This window comes from Tupaia chinensis, unplaced genomic scaffold (genome assembly GCF_000334495.1).
Source record: "Tupaia chinensis unplaced genomic scaffold, TupChi_1.0 Scaffold000667_1, whole genome shotgun sequence".
NCBI classification, from domain to species: domain Eukaryota; kingdom Metazoa; phylum Chordata; class Mammalia; order Scandentia; family Tupaiidae; genus Tupaia; species Tupaia belangeri.
Genome location: NW_006160189.1, coordinates 1,813,221 through 1,830,886, shown reverse-complemented (window position 1 = coordinate 1,830,886; position 17,666 = coordinate 1,813,221).

Below are 17,666 nucleotides of genomic sequence, written 5' to 3'. Positions count from 1 at the left end.
TGATGTATTTTTCTGTTTTTCTATGCAAAAATGTTCCATGACTTTCCTCGCAATCTATTATTTTATGCACCGACTCAGCATTTTGGAGATTGGTAAGTCTGAACTGTATAGGACAAGCCAGCAGATCAATATAATCATATAATCATATAAGGGTCAATGCTGCAGTCTTGAGTCCCAAATTTGCAGGACAGGCCAGCAAGTCGGGAACTCAGGCAGGATTTGTACGCTATAGTCTTAAGTCAAAGTCTCTTCTTTGGGAAACCACAGTCTTGTTCTCAAGGTCTTTGACCATTATAAAAGATAATCTGCTCTACTTAAAGTCTACGGATTCTGTTAATCACATCCACAAACACCTTTGCAGCAATATCTAGGTTAGTGTTTGAAGGAACAACTGGGCACCATAGCCTAATCAAGTTGACACACAAAATAAAATATCACAACCCTATGAGGCTGGTGTTCTTATTAACCATTCAAAAGAAAGTAAGGAGTATATTAGTGAAGTAACAATAAAGAAACAAGGGTCATTGCTAGTACATGGGGGAATGGGAATTGAACCAGAGTCCCTGCCTTAACTATTGTTTAATGCTGTCTCAATGAATCAATCATTTATTTTTCATAAAGTATTTCAATCATACAAAGAAGGTCAATAGAGTACAATCAGTTCATTGACAAAGTCATCATATTTCACCATTTGGCTTCATGTGCATTTAAGAATTTTTTAAAAAATAAATACACAATACAAGACACAGTCGAGGTCACTAACATATATTTTTCTCTGATTGTATAATTCATTTTCCACCTTCAGAGGTAGTCTCTACTTCAGATTTGGTATTTATATTTCCTGTGAATGTTTTTCAGACATATTTTACACAGTTTGTAGAACTAAAAATATTATTTCAGATCACTTTTCTTATATTTGGCTTTAAATAAGTAGTACAATACAGTGTATGTACTATATTTTGTTGAGTTTAAGGGTATATTTCTGAGATTTATCTATGTGGATATACAAGGGTCTATCTAGCTCATTCATTTCAGTTCCTGTTCAGTGTTCCATTGCTTGAATGCACAGCAAGTTATTAATTCACTCTTCTGTAGTGAGCATTTGGTTTTTTTATATTGCAAACAATACTGCAATTAAAATTTGCACAAATTGCCTGTGTGTCACATGTACAGAATATGTGAGTTTCTCAAAAAGAGCATAGTCAGAGGTGGGACTGCTAGGGGAGTGCCAATCCTCAGGTGGGATACAGAGACTTTTCCCCTCATGTTTTTATCTTTGATTGAACTTTCTCTACTTGTAGCTATTGGGTTGTTGGAAAAGTCATGATGCCTTTTTGCACAGAAAAACATAGAAAAATATGCATCATGACTTTTTCAACAACCCAGTAGATAAAAAGAGGAAAAAAATGGAAAGGCCAGAAAGATGCAAAATTGCAAGCTTTGAAGATGAAGAAAGGAGATCTTAATAATATGGGTGACCTCTGGAACCAATCCAAATATCCATGAACAGATGAATGGATTGAAAAAGTATGGTACATAACACCATAGAATACTACTCAGCCAAAGAAAACTGTGAGACCCTGGCATTTGACAGAAAGTGGACAAATATAGAAGACTTACTGCTGAGATAAGCAAACTAGATGTTGAAAGAGAGGCATTGTATGTCTCCACTCAATATATACTGAACATCAGTACTCTGGAAGAAACTGAAAGATTGGAAGGTATAAATGATGAGAACAATGATGATACTGGAGATATGAGGGAGAAAGGTGGGAAATGGGGGAGAATGGAAAGGAGGGAAACAAGGGGAAGAACAAAGAAACAAAACATTTAAGAGACCCAGAATGGAAAGAAATCTATTGATCGTAATGTATATGGCAATATCTTTGACTGGATTTATAGGTAGTGTATTCATGATGGGAAAATTGATTTGTTATATTGTAATGATGCACAGTGATTAAATGTAAAAAATAAAAAATTTTAAAATATGGGTGGCCTCTAAATAAATTTCATGGTTGATGTGGCTCTCTGGCAAACTTCTCTTTTTATTATATATAGCCCATCTTTCATCTTTAGTAAAGATAGTAATATCCCTATTTTGTCTGATAGTAATAAAGCAGTTGCAGTTTTAATTTTCTTGGTATATCTTTTTCCATGACTTTTTTTCCTTTAAATAGATTTTATTTTTAGAGCATTTTTAGGTTCACAGAAAAACTGAATAAAAAGTAAAAAGAACTGGGGCAAGTTAGTGGCAGGGTGGTTAAGGCAGCTGGATTCCACATGGCCATCTGTGTACTTCGAGTCCCAGATCTGGTGACTTGAAAACCATGCTGGGCATTTGTGCACTCATCCCCAAAATCCCAAGAGGAGAATGGAGGAGAAGGGATTACAATGTGAACATCCTCCCCCCCCTCCCCCAGGAGCTGATTTATCACTCTCTCTCTCTTTCTCTTTCATGAGCACACATGTTGTATAGCAAAATCTTTTCAAAAGGGTGTGAAAACTTCATTTGACTATAGTGTTGAAACATGGGGCCTTTGGGAGAAGATTAATATCAGGTCATAGGGGCCTGCAGGTGGTGTGATGTTTAAAGGTGCTGGACTCCCACATGGCCAACCGTGATTCAAGTACTGGACCTGTTGGCTTGCTTTTTTCACTTTCCCTGTCCTCTTTCGGTCTGATCAAACTTGAAAATAATAGTAAAGTTCAATAAAATAATTCTTGAAAAAAATTAGATTGTTATGCTGGGGTTCCATGATTGACTCTGGCAGAGTTTTTGTTTTGCCTTTTCCCCCCTCTTTTTGAGAGATTTTTTACTATATAGCACGTGCACTCATTGGAGAGAGAGAGACAGAGGAACGGAAAGTGAGAAATCACCCCCCAGAGGAGATGATCACACCACCATCCCTTCTCCTCCATTTTCCTCTCAGGATTCTGTGCATGTGCCCCACATGATTTTCAAGTTACCAGGTCTGGGACTTGAACAGTGGTCAACTATGTGGGAGTCCAGTGATGTAACCTTTATCTGCTGGTACTGGTAGGTGTATAAAAAGAAGAAATGAGAGTCCAGCAGGTGATGTGGTGGTTAAGAAGGCTGGGCTCCCACAAGGCTGATCCTGATTCAAGTCCTGGAACTGGCAGCTTGCTTCCTCACTTTCCCTCTATCTCTATGTCTCTCTCTGGTCAACATTAAAAATAATAATAATAATGATGAATAAAATTAAATAAAATAATTCTTTTAAAAAAAAGAGGAAAAAATGAGAACAGAACAGAGAAACATGGGCACAGAAACAAACTCTTGCTCTCCACCATGTTGTGATACAGCCAGAAGACTGTCACCAGAAGTGGCCCCTGGGCCATCCCTCCAATGTGAACTGAATAAACTTCTATTCTTATAAATCTTCCAGTTTTGAGTATGTTCTTTCTACTATTAACAATAAAATGGACTGGAACAATATCTCGAGTCTGGCTTCCTAAATGTAACTACTGTTACCCATAGTGTCCTGCCACTGGGAGGATAAAACACTTTCATTGGGATCTGCGGTTAATAGAAAACATACTAAGTCTACTTCAGAAGATACTCTCTGGAGTTACCTCAGTTTCTTTAAGAATTGTGTTCTGCAAGAAGCTCCACACCCAGGGACTGCTGAGTATGAAAGATTTGATACAAACACTGAACTTATGTGAGAGAAACTACTGTGAAGTTTCATGTATTAAAAAAAGAAAAAAAAAAAACATTAAAAGCCAGCAGGTGGCATGGGGGTTAAGCTGACTTATCCCACATGGCCATCTGTGTAGTCTGAGACCTAGTGGCTTAAAAATCACTCTAGGTACAAATGTACGCATGTCCAAAATCTCTAGAGGAGAGTAAAGAAAGGATTTCATTGTGGTCATTCTCACTGGGGGTGATTTCTCACTTTCCTTCTCTTTCTGTCTCTCTCTGTCTCTCTCCAGGAAGTGATCACATACCTATCATACACTAAATAAATAAATAAATAAAAATTAAAATTAAAAAAAGAATTCTCATAGATCCCCTTCCCTTAACAATACAGCCTTTTCTGCTCATTTAGCAAGCACCAGAGTTACACATTTTTTCATTTTTTTTTCTTTTTGAAGGTTTTTGCATGGTGCATAGGGTGCATGTACTCACTAGAGAGAGATAGTGAGAGAGAAAGTGAGAAATTTTCCCTTAAGGAGGGATTACCGTGCTGTTATTGCTTCTCCATTCTCCTCCTAGGATTCTGGGCATGCATGTACACATGCCCAGCATGATTTTTAATCTACCAGATTCAGGACTTGAATCATAATTGACCCTGTAAATATCCAGCATCTTAATCACCATGCCACGTGCTGGCCCCCGTACATTTCTTATAATTAATGAAATTGTATTGTTACAACATTATTACTCCAAGTTCACAGTTTACAATAGTTTATTTTTGTTGTACATTCTAGGATTTTGACATGCATTCGCTATTTCTGTGTCATAAGTATAGTTAACTTCCCTATAAACCATCTGTGCTTTGCTCTCCCATTCACCCAATCCTTGACAACAACTGACTTTTTAAAAAATTTTATCTTGTTTTGTTTTAATTTCTCTTATACATTTTATCACATACATCACTTAGCTTGTAAAGTGAATGTTGCAACGTGAGTACATTTCTCATCAGTACAGCTGGGAATCCCACACATGTTATCATCAATAGATAATAACCCATTTCTATGTCCCATAAATCTGTTGCCTCTCTATTTTTCTCCTTAATGTCTTTCCTCAGATTCTCCTCCTTTATAAAGTGGAGGCATACAATGTCTCTCCTTCATAGCCTGGCTATATTCATTCAGCAGTAAATCTTACATATTCATCCACTTTCTATCAAAAGTCAGGTTCTTTTTTTTATGGCTGAGTAGTATTCCACAGAGTATATGTGCCACAATTTTTCAATCCATTCTTCTGTTCATGGACATTTGGATTGGTTCCATGTCTTAGCAATTGTGAATAATGCTACAATAAACATAGATGTACAAGCACTTTTCTGACTGAGCATTCTTCTGTCCTTTAGTTAGATATCCAGGAGTGGGATTGCTGGATCATACGGTAGTTCTATTTCTAGATCTTTGAAGAATCTCCATATTGATCCTCATAGTGGCTGGACCAATTTACATTCCCATCAGCAGTGCAGGAGTGTTTCCCTTTCACCACATCCCCACCAGCACTTATTATATTTTTGTTTTTTAATCTTAGTCATTATAACTCTGGTTAGGTGGTATCTCATTGTGATTTTGATCTGTATCTCCTTTATGATGAGGGATATTGAACATTTTCTCATATGTCATTTTGGCTGTTCATATGTCTTCCTAAGAGAGTTGTTTATTCAGATCATTTCCCCATCTTTTAATTGGGTTGATCATTTTCTTTTGTGTAAATGGCTTGAGTTCCCTGTGTATTCTGGTTATCAGTCCCTTATCTGAAACATAGCTTACAAAAATATTTTCCCATTCTGAAGGCTGTCTATTCACACTAGTTACTATGTCTTTTGCCATGCGGAAACTTATGAGAAGCTAAAAGAAATTGAAAATGACACAAAAAAGTGGAAGGACATCTCATGTTCCTGGATTGGAAGAATTAATACAATCAAAATGGCAATTCTATCCATATTAATCTACATATTTAACATAATTTCAATCAAAGTACCAGAGACATTCTTCACAGATCTATCAAAGACAATCACAGAATTTGTCAGGTATCATAAAAGACCTCATATTGCCAAAGCCATCCTGTGCAAAAAGAGTGAAGTGGGCAGCATCTCACTCCCTGACCCCAAAATATACTATGAAGTTGTGATAATCAAATCAACATGGTACTAGCACAAAAACAGACATATGTACCAATGGAACAGAATAGAGACCCCAGAAACAAACTCCAAAACATACAGTCAACTGATTTGTGACAAAGGGTATCAATCAATCCAATGGGAAAAGGGAAAACCTCTTAACCAGATGGCACTGGAAAAACTGGGTATCCACCTGTGGAAAGATGAATCTGAACCCCTACATCTCACCATTGACAAAAATCAACTCAAAGTGGATCAAAGATCTAAATCTAAGACCTCAGACTATGAAAGTACTGCTGAAAAACACTGGAGAAACTCTGGGAGACATTGGTGTAGGCAAAGACTTCTTAAATAAGACCTCCAAAACATAATCAATATTCACAAAAATAGGCAAGTGGGATTACATCACAGCACTAATCTTTTTGCTGTGTACAGAGCTTTGATCTTCCTAAAATGTAATGTAGTGAAATAAGTATCATGTAGTCTTTCAAACTGACTTTTTTCACTTGGTAATATGCATTTAAGAGCTAGTCTTGTCTTCTCATGGCTTGCTAGCTCATTATCTTTTTAGCACTGGATAATAGTCCATTGTCCAAAAGCACCATAGTTTACTTATCCATCCAGCCACTGGACATCTTAGCTGTTTCCAAGTTTTGATAATTAAGAATAAAGCTGCTATAAACATTCATGTGCAGGGTTTTTTTGTGGACAAAATTTTCACCTCACTTGGGTCAATACCCAATAGTGCAATTCTAGATCATATGGTAATATGGTAAGAATATGTTTAGTTTTGTAAAAAACAAAAACAAAAACAAAAAAACACTGAACCATCTTCTGAAGTAGTTGTATCATTTTGCATTCTCACCAGCAATGAATGAAGGTTCTGTCACTCCACATCATCAGCAGCAGCATTTGTTATTGTTGAGGTTTGGGATTTAGAGTATTTCTTTTTTTCTTTTTTTTTTTCTTTGCCATGGGGCAGGTGCACTCACTGGACAGAGATAGTAAGAGGGAAAGTGAAAGGTCACCCTCCAGGTGGGATGGTCACACTGCAATCTCTTCTCCTCCTAGGATTTTAGACATGCACACACACATGCCTGGTGTGAGTTTCAAGCCACTGGGTCAGGGACTTGAATCATGGTAGGCCATGTGGGTTTCCAGTGACATAACCACTACACTATCTCCTGGTCCCAAATTTAGAACATTCTAATAGGTTGGCAATGGTATCTCAGTGTTAATCTGCATTTCTCTCATATACATGATCAGTTATATTAGATTTATTAAATTTTCTCAATATATGTTATTTATTTCTAATTATTTTTTGCATTTTTCTCCTTCCTAGTCTTCCACTCCACAAATAAAGTTTTATTTTGTTTATTTAGTATATTCTCATTTAATTCCTTTGTTTGTTTGTTTGTTTGTTTTTTTTGAGCATGTCTATTCTTTCTCAACGACATAGTATAGTGAAAGGTTGAGCATGCAGACTCTGGAACTGTGTTAGCTAGGCTTGAATCATAGCACTGCCAGTTCATTTTCAGCTATGTGATCCTGGGTAATCCTAGAAAGAGATATCTTTCATGCTGAGATAGTTAAGTGTGGAAATAAGAAAACTGCTCAGCATTTGGCATTACGTAAATGTTCCATGTTATTATTTCTTGTTTAAGAAAGCTATTCAATATATCTTTTGCATGCAACCCTTCGAATTTTGACAAGCATACATAACTAAGTAAAGTCTAGTGTATCACTATATCTATCAAAGCAACATAAACAAATTTTTTCTGTCTTACTAGTTGTCATTGCTGTTTCAGTTTCTTATTTTTATTCTTTCCAAAATTGCACATTAGTAATTATTTTTGCAGAAAATTATTTAAATTTACTCCTTTGTGCATAAAAATCTGTTCAATCACTTTTTCTTGCATATCATGCCAGAATGGGTTTCATTTTCTTTTATCTTGTAATGTATCATATATTAATAGTATTCCTTTCTTAAATACCTTGTTTGGGGCAAGCAGATGGCATAACAGTTACATCACTATATTCCCACATATTTGACTGTGGTTCAAGTCCTGGACATGGCAACTTGAAACTCACACCAGATGCATATGTGTGTGTGTGTGTGCGCCCAAAATACTGAGAGGAGAATGGAGGAGAAGAGACTGCAGCATGGATTCCCTCCTGGGAGGTGATTTCTTGCTTTCTGTCTCTCTGGTGAGCACACACACCCTATAGGGGGAAAAAATTGTCTAAAATAAATAAATAATCCATGTGAAAGGGCAAGCAGGTAGCATGGAAGTTAACGTGCTGGGTCTCATGTGTCCAATTCTGTGGTTTAGGACCCAGACCCAGGAGCTTGAAAAAAATAAACACTGGGCATGAGTGTTTGCATGCCCAAAATTCCAAGAGGAGAATGTTAGAAAGAAATTGTGGCATGGCCACCCCGTTCTAAAAAGGAATTTCTTACTTTCCTGCTCTCTCTACCTCTCTTTTCTCTCTCCAGTGAGTGTATGAATCCTGTGAAAAAACTTTAAAACAAAACAAAATAAAAAACATAGTTCTATATAACCTTTTATAGCCTCAGTTCATCTGAAAAGGTGTTTATATTCTCTCACACTTAAGAATAAGTTAGAAACATAGACCATTCTAAATTGACAATTATGTAATAGACATCTGCAAAAGTTCATAGAAAATGTATGCTATGAAAAAACTGCATGGGTTTCAAGATTTTTTGCAGGAAAATAAATTTGTACTTTAATTCTTTTCCCACAGTTTTTGAAGTATGCTAAGAAATTTTATGTATTATTTTACATATAATTATATACAATGAGACTTTTTATAATTATTTTTATCATTATTATTATTTATACATTCAATCACTCTACATCAGTTAGATTGTAAAGAGACTTTACTCAGAATGATATACACCTCACTCTAGTTGAGAATACTATACACATCCTCATTAACAGATAATAAACTATATCTGTGTTTCAGAAATAACTTACCTCTCTATTTTTCCCCCCAAATTTCCTTTCCTGTGCTCTTCCCCTCTCACACTCTCCTTCCACTTATTTCTAGTGTCAATAACAATTTTTAATGTTTTTATGTCTTCCAGTCTCTACCATATAGTGCAGATAGTCAGTATATATTAAGTGGAGACATACAATGTCTCTTTCATAGCCTGACTTGCTTCAGTCAGCAACAATTCTTCCATACTCATCTACTTTCTAACAAATTCAAGGGCCTTGTTGTTTTTTATGGCTGAATAATATTCCATAGAGTATATGTGCTACACTTTTTCAATCCATTCATTCATTTGGGGACATTTGATTCATTCCATGTCTTAGCAATCGTAAATAATGCTGCAATAAATATAGTTGTGCAAGCGCTTTTCTGATTGAGCATTCTCCTGTTCTTTGGGTAGATACCCAGGAGAGGAACTGCTGTATCATATTGAAGGACCAGAGTGACTCCATTTTTTTATGGGACAACTCCATTTTGTTAAACTCATCTTGCTGAGAATTGGTGCCATTTCAAGGAGGTGAGTCGATCACGTAGGAGAAGGTCATAAGATCATCACCCCACTGGGGCTGGCCAATGATTAAAAAGAAATACCAGAGACCTGAAGTAACTTTCTTGCCAATCAGTAAAAGATAACTATGCTTCTTGACATCTACAGCCAATGTATAGCCACCTGAGTGCATTCCTCAGCACCCCTCAACCTCCCCCTCAACAGCCAAATAAAAACCCAGCCCAACCAACATCGAGGGCTCTTAACTCTGACCCACTGTGTTAGTGACGACTGGGAGTCCTGGCTCAAGCCTGAATAAAAGCAACCCTTGTGTGCTTGTGTCAGAATTGACTCCTTGGTGGTCTTTTGGGAATTTTGTGACCGGGGCACAACAATGTGGTAGTTCTATCTGAGGTCTTTAAGGCACATCCATATTGTTCTCCACAGTGGCTGGACCAATTTACAGTCCACCCAACATTGTAAGAGTGTTCCCTTTCACCACATCCCTTCCAGCACTTATCATTTTTATTTTTAATCTTCGCCATTCTGATTAGGGTTAGGTAGTATCTCATTGTGGTTTTGATCTGCATCTCCCTTTCCATGAGGGTGTTGAGCATTTTTTCATGTGCTTTTTGGCTATTCATATTTATTCCTTAAAGAGTTGTTTATTCATCTTATTTTATCATCTTTTAAGTGAGTTAATCATTTTCTTCTGGGTACGATGCTTGAATTCTCTGTGTATTCTGGTTATCAATCCCTTATCTGAGGCACAGTTAACAATAATTCTCTCCATTCCAAGGGTTGTCAATTCACACTAATTACTGTGTTCTTTGCTGTGCAGAAATTTCTTAATCTGTTGTAATCCCACCTGTCTATTTTGGATATTTTTGCCTGTGCATTGGGAGTCTTGTTAAGAAGTCTTTGCCTACACTAATGTCTCCCAGAGTTTCCCCAGTGTTTTCCACCAATAGTTTTATAGTTTCCAGTCAGATTTAGATCTTTGATCCACTTCGAGTTGATTTTTGACAATGGTGACAGATAGGGGTTCAGAATCATCTCTCTGCAGGTGAATACCCAGGTTTTCCAGCACCTTTTGCTAAAGAGGTTTTCCTTTTCTCACTGGATTGACTGGTATCCTTTGTCAAAGATCAGTTGACTGTATGTTTTGGGTTTATTTCTAGGGCCTCTGCTCTGTTTTATTGGTCCTCATATCTGTTTTTGTGCCAATACCACACTGTTTTGATTATCATAGCCTTGCAATATATTTTGATTTAAGTAAGTGTAATGCTACTCACTCCACTCTTCTTGTGCAGGATGGCTATGCCAATATGAGGTCTTTTATGATTCCAGGCAAATTCTATGACTGTCTTTTCTAGAGCCATGAAGAATACCTCATAATTTTATAGGTATTGTATTAAATATGTAGATTAATTTGGGAAGGATTGTCATTTTGATTATATTAATTCTGCCAATCCAGGAACATGGAATGTCCTTCCACATTTTTGTGTCCTTTCGATTTCCTTTTTAGGGTTTTCATAGTTTTCCTTGTAGAGGTCTTTGCCTTCCTTGGTTAATTTTATTTCTAGATATCTTATATTTCTTGGGGTTATGGTAAACAAGATTACTTTCTTCAGTTCTGTCTCTATCTGCTTGTTGTTTGTATATAGAATTGCTATAGATTTTTGTAAGTTAATTTTATATCCTACCACTTTATGCATTTATTACTTTGAGAAGATTTTTATGGATATTATTGAATCTTCTATGTATACATCATGTCATTTGTAAACAGAGATCATTTCAGCCCTTCTTTTTCCCTATTGGAATACCTTTTATTTCCTTCTCTTGTCTGATCACATTGGCTAGGAGTTCCAGTACTATATTGAATATGAGTGGAAAAAGTGGGCAGCCTTGTCTTGTACCAGTATTTAGTGGAAAAGCTTTCAGCTTTTCCCCATTCAGTACAATGTTAGCTATAGGTTTTCCATAGATGGCTTTTGTTTTGCTGAGAAACAATCCTTCTATTCCAATTTCCCTGAGTGTCTTAATCTTAAAGGAATGTTGTATTTCATCAAATGTGTTTTCCACATCAATTGAAATGATCATGAGATTTTAATCTTTCTTTCTGTTAATATGGTGCATTACATTTATGGTTTTGCATATGTTGAAACACCCTTGTATCCCTGGAATAAAGCCCACCTGGTTGTGATGAATAATCTTTTATATATGCTATTGAATATGATTAGCAAATATCATGTTGATAATTTTTGCATTTATATTCATCAGAGATATAGATCTGTAGTTGTCCTTTTCTGTTGTATCCTTTTCCATTTTGGGAATGAGGATAATGGAGGCTTCATAGAATGGATTTGCAAGAGTTCCTTCCTTTTGAATCTCTAGAAACAATGTGAGTAGAATGAGATTACTTCTTCTTTAGAAGTTTTATGATTTTCAGCATAAAGTCATGGGGACCTGGATTTTACTTTGTTGGGAGGTTATTTATTAGTGATTCAATCTCATTGCTTGTTATAGGTCTATTCAGGCGTTCTATGTTCTCCCGAGTCAATCTTAGTAGATTGTATGTGTCCAGGAGTTTGTCTATCTCATCCACGTTTTCTTTGTTGGCATACAGTTCCTCATAGTATCCTCTAAAGATGTTTTGTATTTCTATTATACCTGTTGTAATGTTTCCTGATTCATTGCAAATTTGATATATCTAGTTACTTTCTCTCTTCTTCTTAATTAATCTAGCTAATGGTATATCAATTTTGTTCATCTCTTTTTTTTTTTGTAGAGGTTTTTGCTATAGGGCACATGAGCACTCGCCAGAAAGACAGAGACAGAGAGACAGAAAGCGAGAAATCACCCCCCAGGGGGATGGCCACGCCACAGTACCTTCTCCTCCATTCTCCTCTTGGGATCTTGGGCATGCACGCACGCACATGCGCCTGGCATGAATTTAAGTCACCGGTCCAGGGCTCAAACCGCGGTCGTCTACATGGGAGTTGAGCAACATAGCCATTACGCTTATGCTGGCCTCAATCTTGTTTATCTTTCCAAAGAACCAGCTTTAGCTCTCATTTACTTTCTGTATAATTCTCTTATTTCATTTCTTTCTGCTTGAATCTTTATTATTCCTTTTCTCCTGGCGCTTTTTTTTTTTCTGTTGTTGTTTTCCAATTCCCTGAGGCATGATGTCAGGTTGAATTTTTGCCACCTTTCCATCTTTATCTTGTGCACACTAATTGTTATGAATTCCCTTTGTATGACTACTTTTGCAGTTTTCCATAGATTATGGAAACTTGTATACATATTATCATTTGTTTCCATAAATCTTTTGATTTCAGTTTTGATCTCTTCAGTAGTCATGAAGTCACTCAGAAGTAGATTATTTAGTTTCCATGTATTTGTATATTTTCAGGGTTTTTCTTGAGATTAATATCAAATTTAGTTCCATCATGGTCAGAGAATCTGTAAAGGCTGATTTTGTGCCCTATCATGTGGTCAATCTTCGAGAAGGCACCATGCAGGGCTGAGAAAAATGTATATTTTGGTTTTTTGGGGGGTGGAAAGTTCTAAAGATGTCTATCAAGTCCATCTGATTTATGTTATCATTCAGTTCCTGACTCTCTTTGCTTATTTTTGTCTCATTGACTGGTTTAAAGGAGATAATGGGGTGCTGAGATCTCCAACAAGTATTATGTTACAGTCTATGTCTCCTTTTAGATCTAGCAATCTTTCCTTTACATATATGGGTGCTCATGAGTTGGGTGCATATATATTTATAAGCATTCTATCTTCTAGGTGAATTAGCCTTTTTATTACTATATGATGCTCTCCTTTGTTTCTTCTTACAGTTTTTGTCTTAAAGCCTATTTTGTCCAAAATCGGTATGGCAACTCCTGCTCTTTTTTGGTTTTGATTTGCATGGAATATCTTTTTCCAGGCCTTTACTTTTAGTCTATGTATGTCTTTATCCATGAGATAGGTTTCTTGTAGACAGCAAATGGAGGGTTTCTGATTTTTAATCCATTCAGCCAGTCTGTGCTTCTTGATTGGATCATTTAGTCCATTATTATTCAATGTTATTAATGATATATCCAGACTTGTTCCTACCATTAAGTTGACCATATACTCGGTTGTTTTTTGTTCTCTTCTTGCTGTTTGTTTGTATTTAGTTTTCTTGTTATAGTACTCCTTTCAGAATTTCTTGAAGAGCTGGTCTGAGTTGGTAAATTCTTTCAGGTTTTGTTGATCCAAGAACGTTTTCATCTTCTATTCCCATATTAAGGATAATCTTGCTGAGTATAGTGTTCTTGGTTGAAATTGTTTTTCATTTAACACTTTGAATGTATTTCCTCATTCTTTCCTTGCTTGAATTGTATCTGATGAGAGATCTGGTGTTAGCCTGATGGGATAGCCTTTGTAAGTGATTTGACATTTCTCTCTTGCCAATCTTAGGATCTTGTTTTTATCTGTTGTTTTGGTCAATCCAGCTATCATGTAGTGTGGAGAGGATCTTCTTGGATTGATTCTACTTGGGGTTCTTTGTATTTCTTGGGTCTGGATGTTTGAATGCCTCTCTAAACTTGGAAAGTTTTCTCCCAGAATTTCATGGAATAGATTATCAATGTCTTTATTTATTTCTTCACCTTCTATGATACCAATTATTCAGCTGTTTGGGCATTTCATGATATCTAGCATTTCTTGCATAGTATCCTCAGTTTTCTTGTTTGTTTTCTCAGTAATTTTAGTAATTTTTTTTCTAGGTCATTGGTTTTGTCTTCTACTTTCAAGATTAATTGTTCTACATGGTCTAATCTACTTTCAATACTTTTGAGGAAGGTTTTAATTCCCTGTATTTCGGCCTTCATATCTAATAGTTCTGTTTGATTCTTTTTTATGATGTTCAGTTATTTCATATTGTGGAAGGACTTCCTCATCTCTTGGAGCTTAATATCTCTTTTCTCTTGCATTTCATAGAGTTTCATTACCATAAATGTTCTAAATTATTTTTCTGACATTTTGATAATATCCTCTAATTTTTCCCTACTTGGAGATGAGTTACAGTGTTCCCTTGTGGGAGATGTATTACTTGTTTCTCTCATCCTTGAGGCTTTTTTTTTATTTTTAGTCATTGGAAATGTATTCACTTTTGACAAATTTGTTGGAGAAGAATTCCATGTTAGCTCATGTGGTTCCCTTACTGTGAAATAATAATTTGTTGCTATTTTCTTGCTTCTACTATGTCGTCCAGTGTGAAAATCTCAGGAGGAGTGTTGAAATTGGATTTATGAAGGAGAGCTTCCGTCTTTTAACAATCAGTGCAGTGAGGGGCAAAGAATTCTCTAAAACTCACAAGATTCAGATGTTGGGTTACTATGCACCTAGTCTTCTCTAGGCAGTGAGTAAGGGCTGAATAATAAAATAGGAGAGTGAGGCAAAAGAAAAAGAGAATAGGAAACAACAATAGGAAGAAAAAGTGAAGAAACAGGAAGAAAAAGAAAGCAGAGATAGGAAGAAAAAGTGAAGAAACAAAGTAAAAGAAGGAAAGAACTAGAATGAAAGGAGGAGAAAAAGAACACATCACAGAAAATAAAATTGGGTTAAAAAAGGAATACTGCATGGCAAGCAAGTGTACCACATGAAGGTACTGGACATCAGAGATGGAGGTGCCTGGACGGATTCTGTCCTGGGTGAGAGAAAGAGAGAGAGAGAAATTAGCAAGTTAAAAGCACAAGGAAGGGGACAGAAAACTTGTTTAAAAGAGAGAGGACCGAGAGAGAGAAAAGTTAAAAGGGACAGAAAAGAGCAAGAGGGAGACACAGATCTTTGCCTACCTAGCTAGTCCTGGGGGTGAGGGGCTAGCTGGGGAAGCTTCACAGCTATGAAGCTGCACCCAGAAGGTACAGGACAGCAGAGATTGAGCTATAATGCTACGTTTTATGCAGTATCCACTGCCTTTTTTGTTACCATTGTGTGTGTGTGTGTGTGTGTGTGTGTGTGTGTGTGTGAATAATATCTCTTCTTTCAGTTAGCTTTTTAATTTCTTTTCTTTTTATTGTGCCAATTTCCTTGTTATGCTTAAAGATGAAAAACTATCTTTACTTTATATAGCTTAAGCTCTTTTTACTTAATGAATATTATTACATATAAATTTAACTACTGTGAAAATTATCATTTTAAATATTTCCTTTACATTGTTTTTTGTATTGTAACTTTATATATATATAAATTAAGAGTGTTTTCCCTGTCCCACATCCTCCCTCCCCCATTAACCTCATTATTTCTAAGAGTATATTTAAAATTTTTAATCTATCTTCTCTTTTATCTTTATTTTCTTCTCTTTATGTTTTTTGTGCTGATTTCTAAATATTTTTCACTTCTTTCTTTTTTTTTTTTTCAGTAATTTCTATCTATAGCTTTTAATGACAAAGATTTCAATCATGAGGCCAGCAGATGATGTGGTGGTTCAGGCACTGGATCCCACATGTTCAACTTTGTGGTTTGAGCCCTAGACGTGATGGCTTGAAAAATAATCTAGGTATGTGTGCATGTATGCCCAGAAAAGATTTTAATCATCATTCTAGAAATTGTATTTAGTTGCTTTCAAATATGCCTTTATTTTTTATTGTCTTGTTTTATTCGGCTATTTTTATTCTTTATTTTATTTGTTTGATCATTTTCAAATTGTGCTAGTCTGTAATAGCTTTATTCATGTATCCAGGGATGCTATGATTCTGACCCTTGATCAAGATGAGCATTAAATATGCCTGTCAATGATGTATGATGTGTTGTTTAGAGTTCAAAACTCACCTGGAACAATTTTGTTCTAGTTTGTCTACTCTGTTTATTAAAAATGTATAGATTAATGACTTGCATCGATTTCACCCGGTTACTCAGCCTTATTTTAGTTCTATGACCAATGGGGTATAAAAGCCCGAGCAAATCAACTTATGCTTAGCTCTGCTGAATCATGGTTTCTCACATGTATCTTGGTGGTTCATGATCCAAAGATGAAGTATGTCCCATGTGACTAATTAAAGAGTCTATAATTTGTGCCTACAAATCCCTCTTTCTGTTGTCTGTGCTTTATATCTCCTGCTGCATTATACCTTTTTTCTTTATTGAAGCCTTATATGAGCATATTTTGTGGGTTCTCAAGAATGTTTTCAATGATCTGATCCTGCATAAATGTTGTGATTGGCACACTGAGCGGGATACTTGAAGTGACCCTTGGCTGTATAATAAAATAAAAGATGAGACTTTGAGAGAAAGGAATAAAAAGAAATGGGGCATAAAGGATCTTTGCTACTCAGGTTAGCATGTATTTCTGTGGTGCCATGACCACTGACAGCAGAAAAGACATATCAACTTGAGGTGGGAAAATCTGGAGTCCAGGGAAATACTTAAATGAATTTTTTAAAAAATTAGATAAATTAGATAGAGGGAAGTCAACCAAGATCTCTGTGTCTGATGCTCTTGATTACTTTGGCAAAAATTAAAATAATGAAGAAGTACGAGGTTTCTGGTCTGCCAAGTTACCATGATTGATGGTGACTGTAACACAAAGGGACATGATAAAAGCAGGGGTAAGGCAGATGCTATTCTGCTCTTACTGGTCATCACTGAAAAGACTACACAAGATTTAGAGTGGCTGGGAAGTGGATGAAGGAAAGATTACGAGATAACACAAAACCTAGGTGTATTTCTTTTTTTTTTTTTTAAAAAATTTTTTTATTTAACTTTATTTATTATTTATTCATTTGTTTATTTCAATTTGACCAGAGAGGGACAGAGAGAGAGAGAGAGAGAGAAAGCAAGCCGCCAGATCCAGGACTTGAACCACGGTTGGCCATGTGGGAATCCAGCACCTTTAACCACCATGCCACCTGCCGGCCCAAACCTAGGTGTATTTCAAGAGCGTAACCTAGGTGTATTTCTTTTTTTTTTTTTAAAGAATTATTTTATTTAACTTTATTTATTATTTATTCATTTGTTTATTTCAATTTGACCAGAGAGGGACAGAGAGAGAGAGAGAGAGAGAAAGCAAGCCGCCAGATCCAGGACTTGAACCACGGTTGGCCATGTGGGAATCCAGCACCTTTAACCACCATGCCACCTGCCGGCCCAAACCTAGGTGTATTTCAAGAGCGTGAGTAGTACACCATTTGTAGAAATATGGACACCTGAACCTATTGAACTGATTGAAGGAAAGGTTATGTAAAAATACCTTAGGATGAGACTGGTCCAACTCTGCCCTTATGATAAATGGAATCCTCTGGAGAGTGTTGAAATGTTGAAAATGTAGGCACCATTGGATTGATTGATTATAT